General features: G+C 42.9%; 1 pseudogene; it reads right to left on the reverse strand.

The window, feature by feature from the left end:
• Positions 1 to 14,594, reverse strand: part of LOC138249547 (vacuolar protein sorting-associated protein 26B-like) — a 28,028-nt pseudogene extending 13,434 nt beyond the window's left edge.
• Between the last annotated feature and the right edge of the window lie 11,557 nt (positions 14,595 to 26,151).

A 26,151-nucleotide genomic window follows, 5' to 3' on the forward strand; every position in this document is an offset into this window, starting at 1 on the left:
CCTGGGGAGGGGCATTCACCAGGGGTGTGTGATGGTCCCAACTCTCTTCTTGTTGTACAGGTCAACGATCTTGAGGTCTTGAGGAGGCCTTGCCCGACTTTGCTGTGGATGTCTTGATGGTGGGCAGGAAAAAAAGTCCCTGTGTTACTTTATGCGGATGACTCCTAATGGAGCCAACACACAAGAGCCTAAATATCCTCTTTCAGAAATTAATTTGTTTCATGGGGTCTCTGGGCCTAACTACCAACTGCTCAAAACCTACACCATGCTTTGTGGGTCTAAATCCATAAAACGAAAGAGCATTTATCTCCAAGCGTGCCAGGTTGCCTCCACTCAGGATCTTTTCATACTTGGGGGCGGTATTTGATGCCAAGGGTAACTGGGGTTCATGCAGGTATAAAGTCACCCAAAGGTTTGCCACTGCTGCTGGCTATATTTACAGCGTAGCATCTTTCATTGGCAGAAAACCCATTGCCCCTTTGCTGGAGGCATATAGGAGTAAATGCATCCCCATTCTTACCTATTGGGCTGGTATCGGGGGCTATTCTAACATTTCTGCCCTCCAGACCGAAGAAAACAAGAGTCGTATGCCGTCTCCTGGGCACACCTCAGACCTGTGCTGCTTACAGTGTGCCTCAAGAGGTTGGAGTAGGGTTTGTTGAATATGCCATCTAATCGGCCTGGTTGGTGCTTTAGTGTGCAGTGCTATCTGAGCAAGTGCTCATGCAGGATAAAGGAAGGTGATCTTAGATAGCCTTGCTTGTGACAAAGGCCCAGCTATCCCCTGGCTGCTATGTGTTAAGCAGGAAATGTTTTTGTTGGGGAGACCTGAACTGTTCTCTCTCCCCTCTGGCATATCTAAGGTTGACCTAACTTAGGTCAAGACAGCATTTCTAACTAGAAATAGACAGCGTAGGGAGGAAAATAAATTACCTAAAATCTCTGTTAGGGAGCATGTCAATCTGCAAACCACCCCTAACATGGAACCTTACTTGCACTGGACGGATAATGGGATAGAGTTTTAACTCAATTCAGGTTTGGCACTGTGAGGTGGCATCTACGCTTTCCTCTGGCTCAATTTGACACTACTAATGTGTAATCTGCCCCTTTGACCAGTCCTCACCTCAGAGTCTGCTTTATTTTATATTATTCTTTATGTATTATAGGCTGTATTCTAGAAGGTTTTTAGTCCCTTTAATCAGATCCTGTGGTATTAGAAGAGTTGAGGCTCCAGTGGATCTGCAATACCACACCTTCCCTCCATTCTGTTATAGTGGCTACTCATGGCTAAGAGAAAATTAATGGCTTTTTAATAGCCTGATGCTGCGTGTTGCTGGTATTTCCTGTATGATTTTATCTTGATTGTTTTATCATGCACCTATTTCTCTGCTGATTGTTGGTGGCTTTAGATTGTTTTTTATTGTGTTTCTTTTTTTAACATTTGTACTGTGCTTTGATGGCTGTGTTTTTACCGCCAAAATAAAGTTAATGAATTGAGACTTAAAGTCTCTCTCTTCCAAATGTGGATGTCAACAAACTACAGGATACTAAATCCCATAATTATCAAATTCCACCTGTTTGCCAATAATGCCAAACATTCTCTGATTCAGTCTCCAAATCCAACCTAATGGCAGGGCGGCCTGTGCTCTACACTGGGGCGTAGCTTGAGGGGGTGTGCTTGGGGTGTTACACCCGCCTAATAAATACATTACTGTTGGATTTCAACATGGATTTTTACACACACAGAAAAATAACACACACATGCAGTCTCCCTATCTCTGTTTGGAAAGACTTAAAAAATGTTGTTTATTTAATAAAATAATGAGCTTTTGCTCACTTAGTACCCCTACTAATATACATTCCTCTCTGTTTCTGCTGCTCTCTAAGCCCCTCTTGTGCACCCTTCTTGTCCTTTAATGTATTTTTACATTATATTCTCGCATGATTGTTGGGAAATCTGCAGCTTGGGTGGGTGGACTGCAATGGGGTGGATTGCATTGAGGTGAGGTGGATTGGATTACACAGGGTAAATTAGATTGGAGTGGGGTGGAGTGGGGTGGATGGGGCTGAGGTGGATTGGATTGGGATGATTAGATTGGAGTGAGGTGGACTGGAGTGAGGTGGACTGGATTGGATTGAGTGGGGTCGATTGGATTGGGATGAATTGGAATCGGGGTGGGTTTGATTGGATTGGTGTGGATTGTGATGGATTAGACTGGAGTTGGGTGGATTGGAATGGATTGGAGTGGGTGGGTTGGATTGGATTGGGTGGACTGGAGTGGTGTGGAGTGGATTGGATTGGGCAGACTGAACTGGACCAGTGTGGGGCAGAATGGATTGGAGTGGGCTAGATTAAGGTGGTTTGGAGTGGGGTGGACTCAACTGGAGTAGGGTGAATTAATGTGGACTGGAATGGGCTGGTTTAAAGTGGATTGTATTGGAGTGGTGTGGGTGGACTGGAGTGAGGTGGACTGGGTAGCAGTGGACTTGACTGGAGTAGGGTGGACAGGGTTGGAGTGGGGTGGGTTGGATTGGAGAGGGGTTGGATGGATTGCAGTGCGGTGGACCGGAGTGGGGTGGGTTGAGGTGGGGCTGATTGCGATGGGGTGGATTGGAGTGGACTGGATTGATGTGATGAGAACTAAATTTTAGTGGGGTAAACAGGACAGGGCTGGATTGTGGTGGACTGGATTGGTGTGGGGTGGATTAGACTGGTGTAGGGTACGGTAGGGTAGATTGTAGTGGATTGGAGTGGGGTGAATTGAGATGAAGTAGGGCAGATTGGATTGGAGTGGGGCAGATTGGAGTGGGGCAGATTGTTTTGGATTGCAGTATGGCAAATGGTTTTGGATTGCAGTATGGCAAATGGTTTTGGATTGGAGAGGGAGAAATTGTTTTGGATTGAGCTGGGCAGATTAGAATGGGGCAGCTTGTTTTGGATTGGAGTGGGGCAGATTGGAGTAGGGCAGATTGTTATGGATTGGAGTGGGGCAGATGTATTAGAGTGGATTGGAGTGAGGTGTACTGGATTGGTGTTGGGTGGATTGGGTTGTGTGGAGTGGGATGGTTGGGAGAGGGGTGAATTGGGATAGAGTGGGTTGGACTAGATTGGGGTGAGGTGGATTGGATTGGGGTGAGTTGGATTGGAATGGGGCGAGGGGAGGTGGATTGGAGTGGGGCATACTGTTTTAGATTGGAGTGGGGCAGATTAGATTGGGGTGAGTTGGGATGACTGGAGTGAGGTGGGGTGGGATGGAGTGGACTGGACTGGGGTGAGTGGCTTGGATTGGAGTGGGGTGGATAGGGGTGAGGTGGTGTGGATTGGAGTGAGGCGAGCTTGGGTGTAATGCATGATTATTTGTTGAAGCATTTCCGAAATTACACATAAGAAAGAAACAATGTTGCTTTGCAATATTTAGAACAAAATAATCATTGTCATAAACAACAATCAACAGCTCCCATGCGCAAAAACAAAAGAAAACATGAGTGGGAAAAGACGACTTGACAAAATAAAAGAAAGTTAGATATAGTAAATAAAACAACTACGCACAAGTCAGGTGGGGCAACAAGGGCCAACTTACCGATAGAATCCACGTCTCTAGGGGTGTGCGGCAAGGTTGCGTACTTGCCCCGACCCTCTTTTCCCTGTACATCAACGAAATTGTCCCCTCCCTCCTCAGACTGCAGGCTGACGCACCTTCACTTGGCACACAAAAAATCCCAGTCTTACTCTTTGCCGATGACACTCTTTTGATATCTAAGACCCCTAGTGGTCTAAGGAAACTCCTTGCGTGCTTCGAGCATTTCTGTTCATCCCAGGGACTCGAAATCAACGCAACGAAAACCAAACTAATGACCCTTAATCCCCACAGATCTTTCAAAGGGAAATTTACTTTAGAGGGCTCCTCACTCGAGAAGGTGGGCATTTTCCGCTACCTGGGCATAACACTCACTGACAACATGTCCTGGAAGCCACACATAGGAAAACAAGCCCTTAAATTAAGACAAACAACTGGGGCTCTACTAAAAAATTTCCACCTCTCACACACAAAACCAATTCGCCCAGTATTACAGTTATACGAAGCCCAGGCAGTTTCCTCAGCGCTCTATGGGGCTGAACTTTGGGGTTATAGCAAAACCCAAGACCTAACCACCGCTGAAAACAACTTCTTAAGAAACCTTGTGTCCCTTCCGCTAAGCACCCCACTGTTCCCTCTTTTCAAGGACCTCGGCATCAAACGCATTGGTCACAAAGCCCGCCTGCGACCTCTGCTGTACTGGCGACGTCTCTGGACCACTCCGGAACTTGTCATCTTCACCGAAGCTCTACAGGTCATCCTAAAAGCCGACCACCTGCACAGAATCCCCTGGCTACGATCCATCAAGGATTTACTTCACTCTATCGGGCTCGATGATCTCTGGAACTCACCAGCCACGTCAGTCTTTCCCTCGAAAAGCGAAATAAAGAAACTTTACTGGCAAAGGGCCAACAACGAAGACACTCGGGCTGCACTCCACACTACATTATCTTGTGACTTTGCCAACCTAAAAGAGTCATGCAAGTACGAAACTTTTTGGGACCTAATCACGGCCCCAAGGGAAAGGAAACTGTACTTCCAGCTCCGCATTGGAACACTCCCATTAAGACTTTTCACCAGCAGCTGGTCACACAACGAATCCACCGCATGCCCTGCTTGCAAAGCCCCCGTCGAGAATCTCCCTCATCTCCTTTTTGCATGCCCCGCGTATACTGCCCCCCGTAGGAAATGGCTGGCCCCGGCATGCAGACTACTGGGAGCACGCTGCTCTGCGCTAGCTCTGCGAATCCTTAGATCAGACACCAGGCCAACGCTAGTGATCGCTATCGCCAAATTCCTCGGAGCTAGTTGGCTTATTAGAGGGAAAACTCTCCTGGACAAAGACTCCAAATAAGACTGTCCCAACATCCTGCACAGTGCATTTCACATCATTTCATTTTATCTAATTTCATTCCATTTTATTCTATCTCATTTTTATTCCATTTTTAATTTTTATTTATATTTTACTCCCTTTGATCACCATAATTACCTGCAATTTTATTTTATCATGTGCATTTATTTGTATTTATTACTGCTCGCGCTTTTTTGGCTCTTGTAGCCGCAATAAAGCTTCTTTGAATTGAATTGAAATAAAACACTGCAATTTTGTTTGTCCTGCTAGGCACATTTTTGCAAGTCACAAGCCTTTTGTTTGCAGGTCACTAAAAGTTAAAACCAAAAAAGAAGAAAAAAAAATAGTACCTCAATCAGTGCGTGGTCCCTGCTCCACAGAGGGGAACGGAAATGATGCCAAGCATACACTGACGAATTACGAGGCTGTAAAAAATAGTGCCATGCAAGACAACAAATGGTAAGAGACAGGCGGGCTTCCAAGCCCTTTACTGTACACAAGAGTCTTACAAGGGAGACACATGTGCTAGTGCATCCACTTACAGGCTCGACCCTAAAAAGCCTAATTTCAACTACCTTGTCTGAAAAAAATGAAACCTTTTCTTCACAGAGAAGTCTTCAGAGCAACAGGTCAAGCCTCTGTCCTCTTCTACCTAGATGGAGAAAACATCCTTCTCAATGGCATCCCAGAGACCACTCTCAGCCCCCTTAACGCACCCTTTTAAACAGCAGGGCGGCTGATGAAATCCACCTACACCACTTTGACCCTTAATGATCTAGACAGGCTACCACTGCAAGCCTGGATCATTTTCAAGGTCGTCTGCATCACTTGGAAGGTCCTCAACACCAGAACCTTCGCTGCCTAGCTTACAGTTTCTGGCGATCAACTGCTGATAAGGAGCTACCACATTGCCAGAGTAGGGACTAAACACTGCAAAAGGAGAAAACAAGAATATTCACCCTACTCCCTAAGGATCTAGAAAAACATCCCCAGTGATACTAGAACAGGATCAAACCACATATGCTAGAGTTGGGAAAAAAGGCTGAGGAATGAGGAGCACAGGCTTCTGTAATATACACAGCTCAGTTAACCTGTTGGGTGCCTTGGACGCAACGGTTACGTCCTGGGCAGCACTGCTCGGGTGCCCAGGACATAACCGTTACGTCCAAGTAGGGGCCCGCGGGGAATGCTAGCACTCCCCCGGGGGCCTTGCACCCCTCTCCCATGGGCAGGGATGTAAGGGGAATCGCTTCCCCATCCACCACCACACCCCTGACCCCCCCGTGGCGAATGATGATGTTAGCGTGCAATCGCGCGCTGACCTCATCAGAGGCCTGCCCCTCCGCACTGGAAGCTCAGCTATCGGCCTATTTCTATTATTAGGGGGTAAGGGGCAGAAACCACATTGGCACCAGGGATTGGTATGTGTGTTTTGTTTTGGGGGGCAGCCCCTTGGGCAAGGGTCGCTCCCCATGGGGGCACATTACTGTTGGCCATATCTGCACCCCTTGGGGGTAGATTGGCCTAATTTTGGAAAGCCCATCGGGGGGCAGAAAGCCCACCAGGGAAGATTTCTTTTTTCAAAATAAGAGGGTGGGGGGTATGGCAGAGCGGTAGGAATGGGATGTGGCAGAAATTATACTAAATGCCAGAGAATTTAAAATAGTGTGGTGATGATTACCAACCAGTATGGGCATGGTTATGCCCCCACCCCAACTGAAGGTGGTAACAGTCTTTCAGCTCTCCCACCGCACACTAAAACATCTTATCCCAGGGCAAGCAAGAGGACATTTGATTATTTCGGGTTTTGGTTTTACATTTGGGCCATGAGAGCTTGGCTAACTCTCCGAATCGTCCCACTTGGAATGGTGAGGGTTGCACTTTTTTGGACTTTGGGACGCTGACATGTAGAAAAATCCACAAGACCTAGACACATCTGAAAAGTAAACATCTGGGTGAGTCCAGGTGGAGTGTTTCACATGCACCCGCACCATTTTCTTACCCACAATGCCCTGCAAACCTTCAACTTTGCTTGAAATCACACATTTTCCCCACATTTTTGTGATATAACCTTCCGTAATCTGCAGGAATCCAAAAGAATTTCAACCACCCAGCATTCTCTCATCTCCACCGATAAAAATTTTGACCCACTTGTCAGACTAAAAATGTTTTTTTAAACTGCCCTTTTGGACCCGCTTTGGTTCACCCTCAATTTTGACATGTTTTTGGCTCTTCCCTGTTATAGGCACTTGGCCCACCGACGCAAGTGAGGTATTATTTTTACTGGGAGACTGCGGGGAACGTTGGGTGGTAGGAAATTCGTCCCGGTGCAGTGATCCCACACAGAAAAGTGAGAAAAATTTGATTTTTTAGCTAAATTTGAGGTTTGCTGAGGATTCTGGGTGAGACAACATTGGGGGATCCACGCAAGTCACACCTCCCTGGATTCCCTTGGGTGTCTAGTTTTCAGAAATGTTTGGGTTTCATAGGTTTCCCTATATGGCTGCTGAGCCCAGGACCAACCCCACGCAAAAACAGGTAGTTTAGTATTTGATCATTTTGATGTGTCCACATAGTGTTTTGGGGCATTTCCTTTTGCAGGCACTAGGCCTACCCACACAAGTGAGGTACCATTTTTATTTGGAGACTTGGGGGAACGCTGGGGGGAAATTTGTGGCTCCTCACAGATACCAGAACTTTCTGTCACTGAAATGTGAGGAAAAACTGTTTTTTTAGCCAAATGTTGAGGTTTGCTAAGGATTCTGGTTAACAGAACCGCGTCAGAGCCCCACAAGCCACCCCATCCTGGATTCCCTAGGTGTCTAGTTTTAAAAAATGCACAGGTTTGGTAGGTTTTCCTAGGTGCCGGCTGAGCTAGAGATCAAAATCCATAGCTAGGCACTTTCCGAAAAACACATCAGTTTTCAGTGTAAAAATGTCATGTGTCCATGTTGCATTTCCTGTTGCAGGCATTAGGCTTACCCACGCAAGTGAGGTACCATTTTTATTGGAAGACTTGGGGGAACACAGAATAGTAAAACAAGTGTTATTGTCCCTTGTGTTTCTCTACATTTTTTCCTTCCAAATGTAAGACAGTGTGTAAAAAAGACATCTATTTTAGAAATGCCCTGTAATTCACGTGCTAGTATGGGTGCCTCGGAATTCAGAGATGTGCAAATAACCAAGGCTTCTGAACACCTTATCTTGTGCCCATTTTGGAAATACAAAGGTTTTCTTGGTACCTATTTTCCTCTCTTTATATTTCAGCAAATTCATTGCTGAATACCCGGTATAGAATGAAAACCCATTGCAAGGTGCAGCTCATTTATTGGCTCTGGGTACCTAGGGTTCTTGGTGAACCTACAAGCCCTATATATCCTAGCAACCAGAAGAGTCCAGCAGATGTAACTGTATATTGGTTTAAAAAATCTGACATCGTAGAAAAAAGTTACAAAGTAAAACGTGGAGAAAAATTGCAGTTTTTTTCACCTCAATTTCAATATATTTTTATTTCAGCTGTTATTTTTTGTAGGAAAACCTTGTAGGATCTACACAAATTACCCCTTGCTGAATTCAGAATTTTGTCTACTTTTCAGAATTGTTTAGCTTTCTGGTATCCAGCATTGGTTTCACACCCATTTCTGTCACTAACTAGAAGGAGGCTGAAAGCACAAAAAGTAGTAAAAATGGGGTATGTCCCAGTAAAATGCCAAAATTCTGTTGAAAAATTTGGTTTTCTGATTCAAGTCTGCCTGTTCCTGGAAGCTGGAAAGATGGTGATTTTAGCACCGCAAACCCATTTGTTATGCCATTTTCAGGGGGGAAAAACACAAGCCTTCTTCAGCAGCCCATTTTTCCCATTTTTTTTTAAAACAAAATTTTCGCTGTATTTTGGGTAATTTCTTGGTATCCTTCGGGGGAACCGACAAACCCTGGGTACCTCTAGAATCCCTAGGATGTTAGAAAAAAAGGATGCAAATTTGACGTGAGTAGCTTATGTGGACAAAAAAGTATGAGGGCCTAAGTGCGAACTGCCCCAAATAGCCACAAAAAGGCCTGGCACCTGAGGGGAACAGTCCTGGCAGCAAAGGGGTTAAGAGTGCCTATTAAGGCACAAAATCTCAATGTTTGCAGGCAGAGCCTGAAGTGGCAATGGCAATGGCATATGTTAGAAGTCTTGGTAAGGTGGGCAGCAAAGGATGAGAAATAAGTAATTGTGCCTAGAAATAAGTACTCTGTTGCTACCTTCTTATTGACTATGCTGCTTTGCTTGATGACTGCTTTAGCTCCGACTTAAAAGTGGAGCCATGTACTTTGAGCTCACCCTAAGATATTTAGATATGACAGCCTAGAGGAAACTCACTCCACAAGGTGCATTTGAGCTCCTCCACTCCCCCTCCCCATCAGCTTACCCATACAGCAATGGTTCTCCTTGGTGGTTTATTGTGCATAGTATTACATGCAACCCTCCATTTGCCTCACCCTACTGATTTTGCGGCCCCACTCCCTCACACTCTTATTTCACTATCACCCTGTGAGATATCGTCCCATTAGAAACTATCCTCCTGAATGTCCACTTTCCAGACAAAAGGTGACGCTCACAGCAGGTTAAATAAGCATCAACCCTTCTTTGAGTTAGGAAATTATCTATATAGGTCCTAGGAGCATGTACCCTTAAACCTACTTAGTGAATGTGGACTTTTTATTCTAGATGTGTATGAGGTGCAGGCTTGATTTAAAGAATAGAAGCTTTTACCTATGTTAGAAAGTGCTTTGGCTTTTTACTCACTCTGTCTGGAATGTCATTTCGAGAGACTACCAGTTGTATTTGTTATTAACCAGAATGCACATCTTTTGCATAGTAGTGCTTTTCTGAAATAAGAAATGAAGCTACTAAAAAAGTAATCATGCCCATTACCAAACTGATCTCTCTCCCGTGCACCAGAAGAAGAGAAAATATATCATTACACATGAATCGCCAGTATGTGGAGGGAACAAAATATATGTAGTCCATAAATTCTTAGTATGCAAGCATGGTAAGAATCCCTGCAGCTGTGTTCTTATTACAAATGAAAACCTTCTGTCACAAATCTTGGAAATTACTTTTTGAGGATTATTATGCTTTCTCACCACTAAAGAAGCAACACCCAATATGGGCTCAAAATAAATCTTTAGAAAGGGGGATTTCACTTGCCAATCTGCGGATAACGTCTGATAGTGTAGCGCCAAAGAAAACAATGTCATAGCAATTGCGGAGAATGGCCTTTATGTATGGTATTATCTAAACCTAATTTGAATCCCAGCTTCTGCCATAACCCTTCTCACCCTTTGGGCCAAAGGGACAGGGCAAACAGTTTTCTGGATGATTTCCCTTAGGGTTGAATGCCCTTATTTAATCCTCATTACCAACAAACATTTAACCACACATAAGTTGTATCTCCAAGGAAACAAGGAACATTTTCTAGACTGAATATGGGTGTATTCATTTATTGTTTATGCTTTACAACCATATGTCCTATTATTACCCCCTACATCAGAGATTTCATGCTTAAGATCCACAACATCCCATTTATGAACACTCTTAACATCACATCCCTTTACAACCTAAGTTGACATCAAATAGGAATTAGAGCATGTCAACTTTATCTGAACAGGAGACCAATATATTTCCTACAACATAATAGTATTCCCTTTTCATGTGCATTTAACATCAAGTCAGAATTGGAGTACGTCAATATTATCTGAACAGGTAACCAAAACATTTTCGACAATCCATTAGGATGAATATAGAGATGCTTTTATGCTGTTTAGAACCCAACACCTTTCTGTTTCAAGAAGGAATCTACAGAGAAATATGTGGCACTGCCATGGGCACAAAGCTATTCCTCAGCAATGCAAATCTATTGGTGGGTGGTGAGAAGAAAATATTATATGCACTGAAAATGATGAACAAACTCAACATATAATGAATTGGCAATGTTCTATTAATGACCTCTTCATTTCATGGTCTGGAAGCTGAAATTATGTCTAAAGGTTAATTAAACCACTGAATCTAAATGGCATAAATCAGAAACTGATAGGTACTATTGATAAAAAATAAAAGATTAAATGCTTGGCTATAGAAATCAAGATCATCAATGACGGTCTACAAATAAGAATGATTCAGAAACTTACTGCTGTAAATAGCATCCTAAATAAGGACAGTTTTCACCCACAGCATCTTAAATGGTGCGTCCCATTTTAGGACTGAAAATAATCAAGAGAGCCTAATTAGGACACAGCCAACTACAAGTAACAATTCAAAAGAATGGTTCACAAAACCAAAAGGTTTTTTTTTTGCTTGCAAGAATTGCAAAGCCAATAAAAACAACAGGAAAACACTGGGTGTGTGCTGGTGTTTCTTGGCCATATATTTAGAAGGAAAGTGATTGTGGCTAATTTTTAACAGTCACTTGCCCATGACTTTTGCAGAGCACCAGCTCACAGGAGACTGTGGACTAGCTTAGCAATTTGAAGAAGAAAAAAAAATGATATACATATATATATATATATATATATATATATATATATATATATAAATATATATGTATATATATATATATATATATACATATACTGGAAAAAAAAACATATGTTACAGGGACTTTATAGTGAGGTTCTTAATTTACTTGTACAAAATCAATGAAATTCAACAGTTATAGTTAGAGCGATTTCAAGCAACTATACCTCGCCTAAGGTAACTATAACTCGCGCCTTCGTCATGCAGTTTTCTTAACAATAAATTTGTTGCAAATGTTGCAGTATTATCAAAGATGGCATAGAAGATGTCATCAACAATGTAATATGTGGAGTAATTAGCTGTGCATGGCGAAGGCACGAGATATAGTTGGTTTAGGGTACGAGTTATAGTAAGCAGTGGTAAGTAAGTACTAATTTATTGATGCATAGTTAATTAAAACCATTACATATAACATACACACAAAAATAAACAATTAAAATATTACCATACTATAGTTATACTTACAGTTAATAAAAATTTAGCTAGACAATAGAAGTGCATTTAAAATTAAACTCTTTCATAAAAGAGGCAAATCTAAAATTAGACAATGACCCAATGTATTAACGGCCTACACCTAAACATTTAGGAGACCATAGCCGTGCATGTTCAGACTAAAGGGTTAGCAGCTTATCATAGCATGCACATATAGGGCACTCCGGTTTGCTGTACTTAAATTAATAAGATTAAGCCAGAAACCACCGCCCCAAACTGAGCTTTCAAACTAGTATGCCTAGTAAGGAGATTACTAGTTTGAAATCGGCAGCTAACACACAGGTAATAAGGTGATCGGAACTAGCCAGTCTCTAAAGTGCAGAGGAAAGCAAAATCTGTCCTAAATATTCAGTGCAAAGTCAGAATGCTCTCTGTTTATGTGTAAGAGACCCGAGAGGAAATGTAGTTTGTAGAAAACCCAATGTTAGCCCATTAATGAGGAGTGACATAATGCATACTAGAGTTTCCCCATCATCGATTCAAGGAATAAAGGAACAAAGAAAAAAAATATGAAAGGCTCTCCTAATTCTCTACTGATCGAGTGAGCAACTCTTTAACGTGCAATACAAAGTTTGTGACTCTAGGCACTAACTGTATGTTATTCCCATTTAAGAGCGCCATCACAGCTATGCGACTAGATCGGATTCTTAAAGCTTTCAATGAAGGACATAACAATTTCGTTCTAATAGGTCTAACAGCCAGGCAAATACACAAAAAATGTAAGACCCTTTCAGTCGACAAACCACAAAGGCGGTAGGAAGGATCTGGCCACGTTTGCTTCCATGATGGGACCAGGTCCTTAGACGGAAAAACTCACATAGAGATTTGAAGAAAGAAGTGTTGGATAGTAGCTGCAAGGTGGGTCGTAAGATATGGCGGGGATGCCAGGAGGTGTATGTATGAAGGACAAACCCACCGTGGTGTTGTCTTGCCATGTCTGCTTTGTCTGATGTCCAAGAATAAAGTTTAGAAGCCTTGGTGATTATTTTTTTAGTTTTTAACAAAGGAAATGCAATATTGGTGTCCCATACTTCATGTAGATTTAGGTTGCTCAAAGCTTGCCTAAGTACAGATAGACAACAAGCAGGATCTTAATTTCCAGCATGCTTTTACTATTGCCCCCCCAATGAATCCAAGCTTGATGAAACAACCCAAACTCAAATCTCACCTGAGCTTGTGATATATGCTTCGATAGGTGGAAAATAGTCTTAAACAGAACTGACTGGAGCCGTTTGAGCAGAGGGGCATCATGCCCTTTAAGCAACTCTGAGCCATAGGTAAGCGATGGAAGGAATTTTGCTCTAATAACCTGCCGAAGATGACTCTGCAATGTGCTGCCTAACTTTTTTTTTAACTGTAAGAAGGCAAAGCATAACTTGTGAGCCACCCTTCATGTATGCGGTAGATGCTCTTTATATGATAGACTCGCATCCAGCATTACTCCCAGATATTTATAATGCTTTGCCAGAGCTATCAATTTGCCGGCTGCCTCCTAATTAAACTTGATGCGGCTGGTGTTTTGCTTGCCCGAAAAACAAATCACTTTGGTTTTGTTGCGATTCAACTTGAGACCCCAAGTAGTTGTATATTCCACCAATTTGGAAATCAGGCCTGGCTGAGAAAGCACAATGTCATATGTGTATTGAAAAACATGCACCGGTTCATTTGTTAGTTTTTGGGGGAGTGGTCACATACCACTTCAGCTAATCGAGAGTCAAGGTCTGCCACATAGTTATTAAATAAAATAGGGGCAAGCACACACATCCCTGTTTTAATCCTGTGTGCATAGGGATCTTCCTGGTGATTCTGTCGCCATTTCCAATATTTGCTTGGACCCAAGTGTCTGTATTGAAGTTTATCACCACATCTAGCAATTCTGGAGGTACTCCCCAATGAGCCATTTTTGCCCATAATTTCTGATGTGGCACCTTATCAGAGGCAGATTTTAAGTTGACAAAACAAGCATAAAGTGTCATGTATTTTCTCTTAGCTTATTCAACAAGAAGTGAGATCGCAAGAAGATTGATCACAGTGTTCGTTCCTGCCCTGAAACCTGTCTGTGTTTTTGCAATGATGTTAGTTGCAGAAATCCAAGCTTCCAGGTCCAACAGTAAATTGGAGGCAAAAATCTTAGCTACCACATCTATCAAAGCAATTAGGCGGTAATTTGTTGGATCTGTTCTTGAACCAGCTTTGTAAACGGGATGTGTAATACTGTCTCTCCATGATGGTGGTATAACATTGGTGGTGAAGGTCTGACTAAACAACAGAGTAATAATCGAGGCCCAGGGAGGTTGGACTTGTTTAAATAAACGGTTAGAGAGAGATTTCGGGCCAGGAGTCATGTCAGGTCTCAGTTTGAGTGTGGGGTTGCGCTTTCTGCAAGGAAGGACTGCTGTTCCGGATCCTGGGGGCGGGGCCAAGTCCCCTTTAAATCCATACCGCGCGCCCGCTTTGCGGGACGAGCCCGGGCCAAGGGCGGGCCCATCATTTGCCCGTCAGTGCCCGGAAGAGGCTGGGCTGGGCCACATCCCTTAGTTTTGACTTTTTTGCTGTGTTTTTCAGGGGTACGGAGCGAGCTTTCCCTTTTTCTCTTTTTTTCTCTTTTTAGCATGGGGAAGCGTAAGGCGCGTACCAGTCCTGATCCTGCTGTAGTTAAGTCCAAAACCTCAAAACTTAATAGAGTAACGCAAATCCACTCAAATTATGTCTCTAGAGAAATCGATAACTTAATTGAGGAAGTGGAATCCATTCTTAAGGAAAAGGAAGGTAATGCTTGCAAGAGACTGAAACCTGGAACTCTACTTCCGTTTTTAACAACAGGTCCTAATATCTCTATCGATGCTCAGCCTCCGAAAATTTCTGCCCTAGTTCCTGCCTCTCCTAGGCAGTCGTGTTTGCTTAATTCTTCATCTCCACCTGGTTTAGTCGACAATCCGGATGCTACTTTTCCTGATCCCATCCTTAGTGGGATTCCTTGTGCAAATCGGTTTTCCATCCTGGACCACTCGGATTTGGCGGGTGATAAACAATCTTCGATCCCTCCGCCTCCCAACACTTTTTGTGATCCTCCAGGAGAAGATGTTTTAACAATAGTCTCCAGTTTAAAACGAGAAGTTGGGGAGCTGAAGGGTCTACTGTTTGAGGTCCTCAAAAAATCAGATTCATCCTCTCAGTGTACTTTGATTCCAGCGCCAGCCCGATCTTCCTGTCCACTGGTTCCGGCTGTATTGCCAGTTATTTCTCCATCGCTTGGAGATCTTAACAAGGGCCCCTCCAACAAACCATTTCATGGGAAACATTTGGCCCCATTGTCAGCACATTTGACATCTTCTTTTCCTAATTCCGACCAATTTGTGGCCCATTCTACTCACGTGTCTAATCCAGATTGTATTTACCTGTGTAATGTCCCTCCTCTCACATCTCATATCAGGGAAGATACTTCCTCTCTTATTAACAAGGTGTCATATTGGATTCGTCACACTAGGGGCTGTGCCTCTATTATCCATTCCGATATTGTTTCTGCCTCCCGTGTGCATGGCTGTCCCGGCGGGCGGGACACTATCAAAATTAACTTTGTTAATCCTGAGTTAGTCACTGGGCTTTTGCAGATGGAAGCCTGCAACATGCTAAGAACGGACTTTGACATATATTTCAGAGAATGTTTGCCTGTTACGGGCTATAAGATCCTGCCAGTTCATCCTCCTAGGGCCAAGAAAAATCCTTGTAATGTTCCAGTTTCTGCTGCTTTTCCTGGCCTGTTGCCTTTCCCTGTTGATGGGGCTGCTTTGGTCTGCAATCCTAAAGGTGCTGATACCCGAGACCCCGTTTTCTTAGGGGACACATCTGATGTGGATTGACTACGCCCCCCCAATTCCTGCAAACTTAGTGTTCCATACTTGTCACCTCAAAGACCTTTAATCAGCTTGGGCGGTCCCACTTTAAGTGCTTCACCCTGCATTCCTAAAGCAATCCTTAATCTAGCTCTGGATGTTGATTCTGGCACGCCCATTTGTAGTATTCCACCTGCTTCAGGGAACTTATTGTCCTGGAACGTGGCAGGCATCAAGAGCAAATTGTTTGACTCTGAGTGGGGGGCTTACGTTGAATCCTATTCCATCTGCATGTTCCAGGAAACTTGGGCAACGGATTGTGTGTATAGACAAGGCTATTGTTTGTTTACTAAAAAGGCAATTCAGTCTCCTAGGGGAAGGGCGATCGGGGGCCTATGTACTTGGGTCAAGCTGTCTGAGATGGGTAGGGTAAAGGAAATTGCTGTTGACTCCTGTGACATTTTAGCCATAGCAATAAGGCCAAACTCTGGTACTCCTGTGTTATGCATTAATATCTATAACAGACCAGGCCCTTCTAACCAACAGTCTGACACTATCCATCTGCTGCATAATTTTTTATCTGAATTTCATTCTAAATATCGTGTCATCATCGCAGGCGACCCTAATGTCCAAATTGAACTTGACTCAGCCTTTGTTGAGTCCACTCAGGCTGAAGATGTAGTGTGGAATGTTCCCCCGCTTCCAATTCAATCTATGCCACTCATTTCCTCCCCCAGGGCGTCACAGATAATAGACCTTGCACTTACATTCGGCCTTCGTTTTGGAAATGGCCGATTTCCAAATGACAACCCTGCTAGGCCCACCTTTTTCAGAGGATGCAATAGCAGCTTTCTGGATTACGTTATTTTAGATCTACGAGTTTGGCATCTTATAACTAATGTAGAGGTGGGTCTTCCCTATACTAGTGACCATGCCCCTTTACAAACTGCATACAACACAGCTCTAGTTTCTGAGCACGATATGTCTACTGTTTCGGTTGATTCCAATGATTTGTTGGAACTGTCCACTAATAGGTGTGTGGTAAAGTGGCCCTCGTTTTTTAAATCTAATCTGCTTAACAATAAGCTTTGCGCCATGGTGTCTTGTCACCAGCTCTTTGAGGTTTCCACTGCATTATCTTCCTCAGAAATTATGCCTTCCCATGTAGCTTTTTTTGCGGAACTCAAGGAGCTTTTTACTAAATCTTCTAAAACCCAATTGAAATCCTCTGCACCTAAGTGCAAATGGTTCGACAAAAAGTGCCGGGTGGCCAAGAATCTTCTGTCCAAAGCTTTAAAGGTAAAGAACCGGGATGCCATTATACGTGCAAGAAGAAACTATGTGTCCACCTGCAAGTTATCGAAACTCAAATATGAGGAAAATTTATGGGAGTGTCTGGCAGAGGCGGCCAGTGCTTGCGACGCCAAACTCTTTTGGATCTTGGTTTCGCGTAGTGATCCTGCCCTGTCATCTACTCCTGAATGTCATATTTATTCAGAAACTTGGTTCTCCTATTTTGGGGAATTGGTCGGCTCTTGGTTGGATTCTGATGATATTTTTACAGATTTTGCACTGTGCCAGCCTGATGTGCCGCCCTTTACTCTAAAAGAAACAGAGATGGCAATTTGTGGTCAAAGATCTGGTAGGGCCCCTGGCCCAGATGGTATTCCCTCGGACCTGTACAAATCAGATCTATCTGTATGGACCCGGTACATCAATAGGGTATCGAATACTGCCATGGCAACTCGATCCTATCCGGTTTCGTGGAAGATGGCAATCATTGTCCCCATTCACAAAAAAGGAGACAAGAGCTCACCAGGGAACTACAGACCTATTAGTTTATTAGATAACTTGCAGAAAATATTTTCGTTCCAGTTGTTATCTAGATTAAAACACTGGATAACGAAAAATCAGGTCTTAAGTCATCTTCAGGCGGGATTTAGGGACAAGGTCAGTACCATCGATCATATCTTCCGATTTACCACCATCAAGTGGAAGATCGTAGACGCAGATCAAGGCCACTTATTTGTGGCCTTTGTTGACTTGAAATCTGCGTTTGACCTTGTCCCACGCGCCAATCTCTGGGAGGTCCTCAGCACTACTGGTGTTCCGGGTTCTATGATTAATATTATCAAGGATCTTTATTCTGACAATTGTGCCAAAGTCCGCTGGGGTGTGACTGGCGATCTGACTCCAGCTTTTCCAACAGCATGTGGTGTGAGGCAGGGGTGCGTCCTGGCACCCACCCTGTTCCTATTGTTTATTAATGCTTGTTTGCCATACCTTTCAGATTGCCAAAGTGATGCCCCTAGTTTGGGTGGGCAGAAGTTCCCTTGTCTTTTGTTTGCGGACGATACTCTGCTACTGTTGTGTACCACCATGGGCCTTTCTAGACTGCTCTCCAGATTTATGGAGTTTTGTATCGACCATGGGCTGTCAATTAATTCAGCAAAAACAAAATATATGGTCTTTGGGGACACTAGGCACAAAATGAAGAGGCCTGTATATTTAGAAGGTGTTCCCTTGGAAAGAGTGGGCACCTTTGATTATTTAGGCATTAAAGTGGAAGACTCACATCTCTGGCATGCTCATCGCCAAAAATCTCTATTGTGCCTGAAGCAAAGGGCGGGCGGCATTGCAAGATTTGCCTCTAGATCTCCCAAATTTGCAATGTCCCCTGCCCTCGAAATATACAAATCTCAAGCTAGGGGGGGGCGCCCTATATGGCACCGAACTTTGGGGCCATTGCAACTTGGTGAACTTGGCAAGGGCAGAAAACCAGTTTCTAAAAATGCTGCTAAAGGTCCCCTCTAGCAAACCATCTCTGCCCATCCGAATGGACCTAAACCTTTTTTCAATTTCGCAGATTGATGCTTTAAGGCCTCTGCTGTTTTGGATTCGGCTATGGACAACAGATACCCTAATTCCTTTTCGCTGTGGGCTTCTTAATTTGCTGGGCTGTGATTCTACTATCAAAATTAAATGGTGTGTTTCTGTTGAACGATCTTTCACCCAGCTCGGCTTAGGGTCCTATTGCCAGGATCCTATCTCCATTCCTAAAAATGCTGCACAGCTGTTAAAGGATGCTTTCTGGCATAATGTCCAGATTGGCCAATTTGCCAGTTCTGTTCCGTTGTCTATGTCTGACAATTTCTTATCTGTCAAATGCCATTACGAATTTGAGCCTTTCATGGATGCAGTGTTATCTCTATTTGCTCATGCCCTTTTTATTAGGTTCAGAATTGGGTCTCTCCCTTTGTGCTCCTTAACGTATAAATGGTCCAGTTCCATTAATAGATCTAAATTCTGCCCGATGGGTTGCAAAAGTGAAGAGTCTGTTTCACATGTTTTTTTTTCATTGTCATGCATATTACAAACAAAGAGCTCTTTGGCTCATCCCGCTTTGTAAACAAATAGGGGTCAGATCTTGTTCTCATGCTGAGAGAATTTAAAAATGTGATTCATCCGTCCAGATAGTTTTATCAGTGGCAAAATTTCTCGAATCAATCTGGCGGTTGAGACTAGCAATCTTAAGGAACAAGACTGGGTAGTTAATTCTTAGCCTTATTTTTGTATATTTATTGAATTTGGATGCATGATTTTAGTTTTTACCTTGTAGGATATAGATATTGGTTCACTATATTATTGATTATTTATTGATCTATGGAACCTGTCTTTTGTTTTTTTGCTGAGAGGTTTTTAAAATGTGATTCATCCGTCCAGACAGTTTTATCAGTGGCAAACTTTTTCGAATTAATCTGGCGGTTGAGATTAGCAATTCTAAGGAACAAGACTGGGTAGCCAATTCTTAGATTTATTTATGTATATTTATTGAATTGGATGCATGACTTTAGCTTCTATCTTGTAGGATATAGATACTGGTTCACTATATTATTAATTATTTACTGATCTATGGAATCGGTCTTTTGTTGAGTGGACTTTTTCATTATTAAGAGGTGTTCATCCTGTTGTTCATTTTGCTTGACTTTTAAAACTTTTCTTATTCTTTCTTAAATTCCTTATTGTGTTTTTATTTATAGTGTTCTCTTGCTTAAAAAAAAAAAATGTTTTTGATGTGTATTGTACTTTTATGGTTTGTTTTTACTTACTGAAATAAAGTTAAATGAGTGAGTGAGTGTTAACCGTAGTTGTGCATCAGACAACCAAAGGGTTTCTGCAGAGGTTTGCAAATTGGACTCAGAAGAGTGCATTCACTTTAGGCAGAGAGGGCGGCATGTTCCTTGCTTTCTGATCCGCTTAAAATGCTACCATGATAAAAGCTGACCATTCCGCTTCCCAAATACCTGTGTTGTAGTGACTGGTTCTCCCATTTACAAGGGAGTTAATTTCAGCCCAGTTATATGATTATTTTTTGTTTTGCTTGCATGTAGGAGCTTCAACCATACATGGGTCTGGTATAATTGTTTTTATATTGTTGCATTAGGGATACTATTTGTTGCCTAGAATCATGCCCGGCTAATGGGTCCTGTAGCCGAAGCTTTCTAACAGCCCTATTTATTTTACTTTTTTCCAACCGGAGTGACCTGGATAACCAAGCAGCCCCTTCCTTGATTGTTTTACAATTTTTAGGGCCTATTGCTGCGTAACGACCCAAGAGCGTCATAGTCAGGGACTCCCAGAAGTGCATCAGATGTATACATTGTAAAGGGGTGTGCTCTGACATACAAAGATAGATATAAAAAGGATTATGGGTTCAATTTCCACGCCCATCCATGTTAAGTGCCTGAGATTGTAAGGCCTTGATTTTGATGTTATCAACAAATCATTTGCGTAAGGCACTCTGAGAGGGAGAGGGGAGGTGCAACAGAAATTCAACGTTCTGACCAAAGTGGTCACTCTCCACTCTGCTGAAAATACTGTACTGTGTGACCACTGAGAATACCGCCAAGTCAACAAATGTGTAGCACAAAATGGAAGAAGACTTATTCGTGACTCTGGTAAAAGCTGTGGTTGACCTTGAGATAAACGAACATTTAATAAATAGAGACCCCTGCGTTCCAGAGCCGTAACACATTCCTTCCCAAGTCGGTCATTTTTAAAATAAGATGTTTTTATCGGGGGAATTTTAGCATCCACACTCATCGATGGAGATTGTTTTTGGTCAGCATAGCTTCCTAATAGATGCCTATTAAAGTAGAGGCAAAGAGGATTTAGCTGGTTCTGGACTTAACTTAAGTTTCAAGGTTGATCAAAGACCATGGCAGAGGGCTGAACTGTTACTTGAACCTAAGCAAGTGAAGCCTGCCTTGGGCTAAGTCCAGTTTACTGTTTGCCCTGAAATTCCTATGAGATATTATAAGGAGGCGCCATGCTCTGGTTCTCTAAGTTTGAATCGCTGGGTGCTGAAGGAGCTATGTCTGCTGGCCAAGCTACGCTACCTGTGGCTGCTTCAACATTATCTCTCTTTTCCAGCTGAGTAAGCTCTGGTGATTTTAACTATTTAAATGGTAAGAGATTATGTTGTTGTTCTTTTTGATGGAAAAGCGGACACAACTGCCATGACTTCTGCTGGTCTTTGTCCTCCTTTGAGAGTTGTAAACACCCTGAAGGCATTAATATTGAATTTGTTTTTTTATTCAGCTTGTTATTCCTGGCCTTTCTAAGATGTTTACGCTCTTTTTTTTAGTCATGGGTAGCTTTGCTTTTGAAGGACTCTATCCTGAGACCTCATGGGAGAGGTCTGTGGTGGACTATAGTCCGTGGGCTCCAATGGAACCTCAGTATTTCTTTTCACCTCAATATCTTTTTCACCATAATTGGGCTCAAGTGCTGGTTTCTGGTCGGGGACGTCCTGCACCCTCCCGAGCTGGCTTGCTTTGTGGATTGCCTGCTGAAAATTATCACTGTCAAATTTTGGAGCAGGACCTCATCTTTGGCGACTTTCGACTCACTGAGCACATTGCCGGACCTCATTGCGTGAAAGTAGCAAGTAGTGATGAATTAACAATTCATTTATTTGGCCTGGCACATGGGGCCATAATATTCACTGGTGGTCCGGCCATGAGTGACTGCATGAGTGACGTAACTTGGCTTTCTGACCACTCAAACTTGAGACAGGTAGGCCAGTTGTGGGAGTTTAATGATTAGTGTAAGTTGGCTCTCCAGCAACTCTGATTTGCCAAATGCCGGGAAGATACTGTCTCTATGAGCCGATGGAGGCACTGCCACATCCCACCTTACACCTCTAATTGGGGGGCACGAGCACGCCCAAAAAGATTGTTGCAAGTGCCGTCACACCCCACCTTTTCACCTAGGGTGGGAGGAGGGGCACAAGCGCACCCCAAGAGTTGATTCAGGTGCCGCCACACCCCACCTTTCACCTAGGGTGAAGAGCACGAGCACGCCCTAGAGAACACTGCAGGTGACTGGGGGCAGTGATTAAACTGATGGAAAATAGCGAGCGGGGCAGAGCAGACCACCCGCAAGCTGTACCTGGACTAACCGGGCCGCTTCTGCAGGAGCCCTGGGCACGCACTCTGGAGAGGTTAGCTACGACCTCTGCGCTCGCTTCCTCAATAGTACCTTTGGAGCTCACAATGGGCAGCGGGCGGGAGAAACAGAGGGGAGCTCAGCATCTCAGCAACCGGCCCCCAAACTGTGCCGCACTGCAGATGCGGGTGTAGGAGGCAGGCAGCAAAAGAGGAGCCAATGAGTGGCAGGACAGGGGGCGGGTTATGAGATCACCTGCTAACTGCCGGCTGCCGGGCCAGGAGCAGGAGCACACTAGACTCAAGGCCAGTCGCCACAGAAAAAATACTGGCCTGGTGGAGGAACAACCCCTATTCAGTCCGAAAGCTGGACTGGCAGCTGCTCAAAGGCCTTCTCACCTCCTCACCCTCCCCTTCACCTGCATCCGTCCTGCAACCCCTGGTGCGGTCATCCACGGTCGTAAACTCATTCTCCCAGTGTTCTCTGCGCCTCTGCGTCCCAATAAGATAAACTGCTAACTCTGGAAAACCTTGGGGTCCACTTCCAGACTCTTGTGGTGCTGCCAGCAGAAGATCTGCCAGGCCAGTAGAGGCAGTTCCTGCGCTGAGGCTTAGTGTAAAGCCAGCAGATTTTCAGAAAAATTTACTTAATTGTAATACCTCTAACTGCTGAATTTCGATGGTTTTGTACGAGTAAATTCAGAACCTAACTATAACGCCCCTGTAACCTTTGTTTTTTCAGTGAATTTCTATGTTTTTTTTTAACATAAAGTAATTTGAAGTAATATTTGTTAATCCAACTGCCGCTGAACATGGCCATTGGCAGTGCACAGGGTTGGTTGATTGCAGAGCCTGGCCTGTGGCCTGGCACTGCAACCAAGCATTTATAAGCAACCAACCCCATGCAGTCCAGGGCTTTTAGCCATGCACTGCAGGGCTTAGCCACACAGCCTGTCTCTGTAAATGGATCTGCGAGTGGGTGTTAAAGTGGGTGTGTGAGTCTATGAGTGGGTTTAAGTGGGTGCATGAGTGTTTGAGTGGGTGTGTGAGTGGGTGCATGAGTCTCTGAGTGCATGTGTGAGTAAATCAATTAGTATATGAATGAGTCTGAATGTTTTTTAAAAATAACATTTTTATATCTCTGAATACTCAAGGATATTCGCAAATATCACACACGGTTAAGAAAAATCATTTCAAACTCATAATTTCACTCTGACCCCTTATGCCACTTTCAATTTGGATATTCAGCCCCGGGGACTGTCACCCATGAAATAAAATGGTGGCCACAACTTTCTAGTCAGGTTGCAGCCAGCCAATTAAATTGCTTCTATTCGCGTGCACATTAGCTATAATTCGCAAATTTTCGCAGTTCATTCGCGAATGATATACTAATTTATTTTCCCTTTAATATCCCAAAAACTACTGAATGGATTTACAGTGAATAAGCAAAAGCATGATCTGCCTACCGAAAGCTAGCTTTCTGCCAAAGTTGGTGCAATTCCGTCCAGTGGTATGGGCTGTAGTCATTTTTAAATGTTCTATGGAAATTAACATGAGAAACACAAGTTTTTTTACCCCCATTTTTTTTTCTCGCCCTCCAATTGACGGATCACTGCTAAACTTTCTGTGTGCAACAAGAATCACCATGGCACTTTTTGGGGAAAATTTTGTGAAGATGCAAAAGACATAGGCAAGTCAAAAGACACAGGCAAGTCAAAAGACACTTTTTCTATGGAAACATGGTCCTAATTATAACTACCGACTGACGACAGCCAAGAGGTAATCAATATATATATATATATATATATATATATATATATATAGTAAAGGTTAAGCAGATAGATAAAAAATACAGGTTACATTGAACAATATACAAAGATTAAAGGTAAAAAGGTAAAATAAGGCCTAGGAGATAAGTAAAAAAATCATGAATACAGAGTAAAATATTGAAAAAAAAGTCAAAGTAGTTGCCACACACATGATGAAGAAAAGGAGGTTGGTGGTTTTAACACCTCTATTAACAAAAGAATATTTGTATTAATAAAAAAATCACCCTTAAATGGAAAAATGAAACATTAGTAAAAATATTTAAAATAGTGTATGTAAATTAAATACTCCAACATCTTAAAACATTAAACAATGAAAAATACATTGCAAATAAAAATATTTTCTAGATACATAAATACAAACCATTCATAAATTTATCTGAGAAGCTGTGATGTAATAGTATTCCCAATGCAGTGCACCATGATATGCTGTCCATGATGTAGTGTCCCAGCTTCACAAAGTAGTGATATGGAGTGAAAAGGAACCATGCTCTAAAAGGCATAGGACTTGCCAATAGCCTCCAATCTTCCATAACATCAGACATAAAACCACATTTTCAATCTCAAAAGTGGTTTCACAGTGATTTATGATATGATCTTCTGCCTCTTGATCTTAGCGGTTATTTTCAGGATCGTAAAGAAAGTGGAAAAACCGTAGTTCAGCGAATTTCCCCATTCCTGTCAAACTTCTACGGTCACCGAAGCTTCCACGTCAGGCCACTAACTGAAGAACTATAGAAAAAGGAGATTAGACATGATGCAAACATATCCAGTCTGCAAAGACCCCAACATAATTATCACATTAAGGGGGTTATTACAACTTTGGAGGAGGTGGTAATCCGTCCCAAATGTGACGGATAAACCACCAGCCGTATTACGAGTTCCATAGGATATAATGGACTCGTAATACGGCTGGTGGTATATCCGTCACTTTACCGTCACTTTTGGGACGGGTTAACATCTCCTCCAAAGTTGTAATAACCCCCATAGAGTCATGACCAGCTTCCAATCCCTAGAATCCTCTAAAAGTGGGAATACCAAGTCACTACCACAGGTACTCTGTCAACACAACAATGTGATAATTGAGGCAATAAAGGCAAAAATCTTCTGCAATTCTGTGAGAGCTTTATAGAATGCCCTTCCCTAAGCACCACCGAGATGTCCCTCCTGAGGAGGATACAGCATTTTTCTTTGCTATGAAATGAGCATTTTATTGTAAAGAAATATGCAAGAAGTTCTAGGGAGCGGATTTGTAACTATGGTTCTTCAACTGACTTGTAAATAGGTCATTACATCTGCCTGTATTTGACTACATAATAATTATCTCTCACAAGGAACCAAAACTCGACCTGCTATTCCAGGCCTCATTTTGTGCCACCCACTTGAATTTCCTGCCTGCCCACATTTGAAAGTGAAAATTCAACATTTATGGGCTTATCTTCTTTGGAACTTACCACAAACTCTAGAGGGACCAGTGGTGTCTATGTCCTAGGAAAACAGCTTGAATAAAGGAGGCTATAAGTCTCACTCTCACTGCTAGTAGTCAGACAGACTCTGGGTTGGAGCTTACAAGTTTCCTAAGATCTTTCCTGATGAAAACTGATCTTCCTTACTAGAAGTTGAAAAGTCAAATATGGCCAGTCAATCAAGCAAACAATATCCGTTTAGCTTTTCATCATTAGATCTATTTTTGTCTCATTGATGACAAATACTGGACTCTGCAAAAGATTAGCTGCTATGACAAATGAAGCCTGACAAGATTCCAAATCCTGAGACATGTATACATTGTCAATCATGCAGATTATCAGAAAGATACCTCTGGCTCTTAGCAACTCTTCCACTGGCTTCATCAACTTCATGAAAAACTAGGGAGCATAGGATGGTCAGAACGAAAGGGCTTTAAATTAGATACTGCAGAAACGTGCAATGAAGGAAAACAAAAAACTGGAATCACCAGATAAGTGCCCTTGAGGTCTAAACAGACAGTCTGTCACCCATTAAGACAGATGGATAAGCTCCATCTTGAAGTGTCAGTAATAAGGTCACCAACTGAATTGTTACGT

The sequence above is a fragment of the Pleurodeles waltl genome, chromosome 8 (genome assembly GCF_031143425.1).
Source record: "Pleurodeles waltl isolate 20211129_DDA chromosome 8, aPleWal1.hap1.20221129, whole genome shotgun sequence".
Classification (NCBI taxonomy): domain Eukaryota; kingdom Metazoa; phylum Chordata; class Amphibia; order Caudata; family Salamandridae; genus Pleurodeles; species Pleurodeles waltl.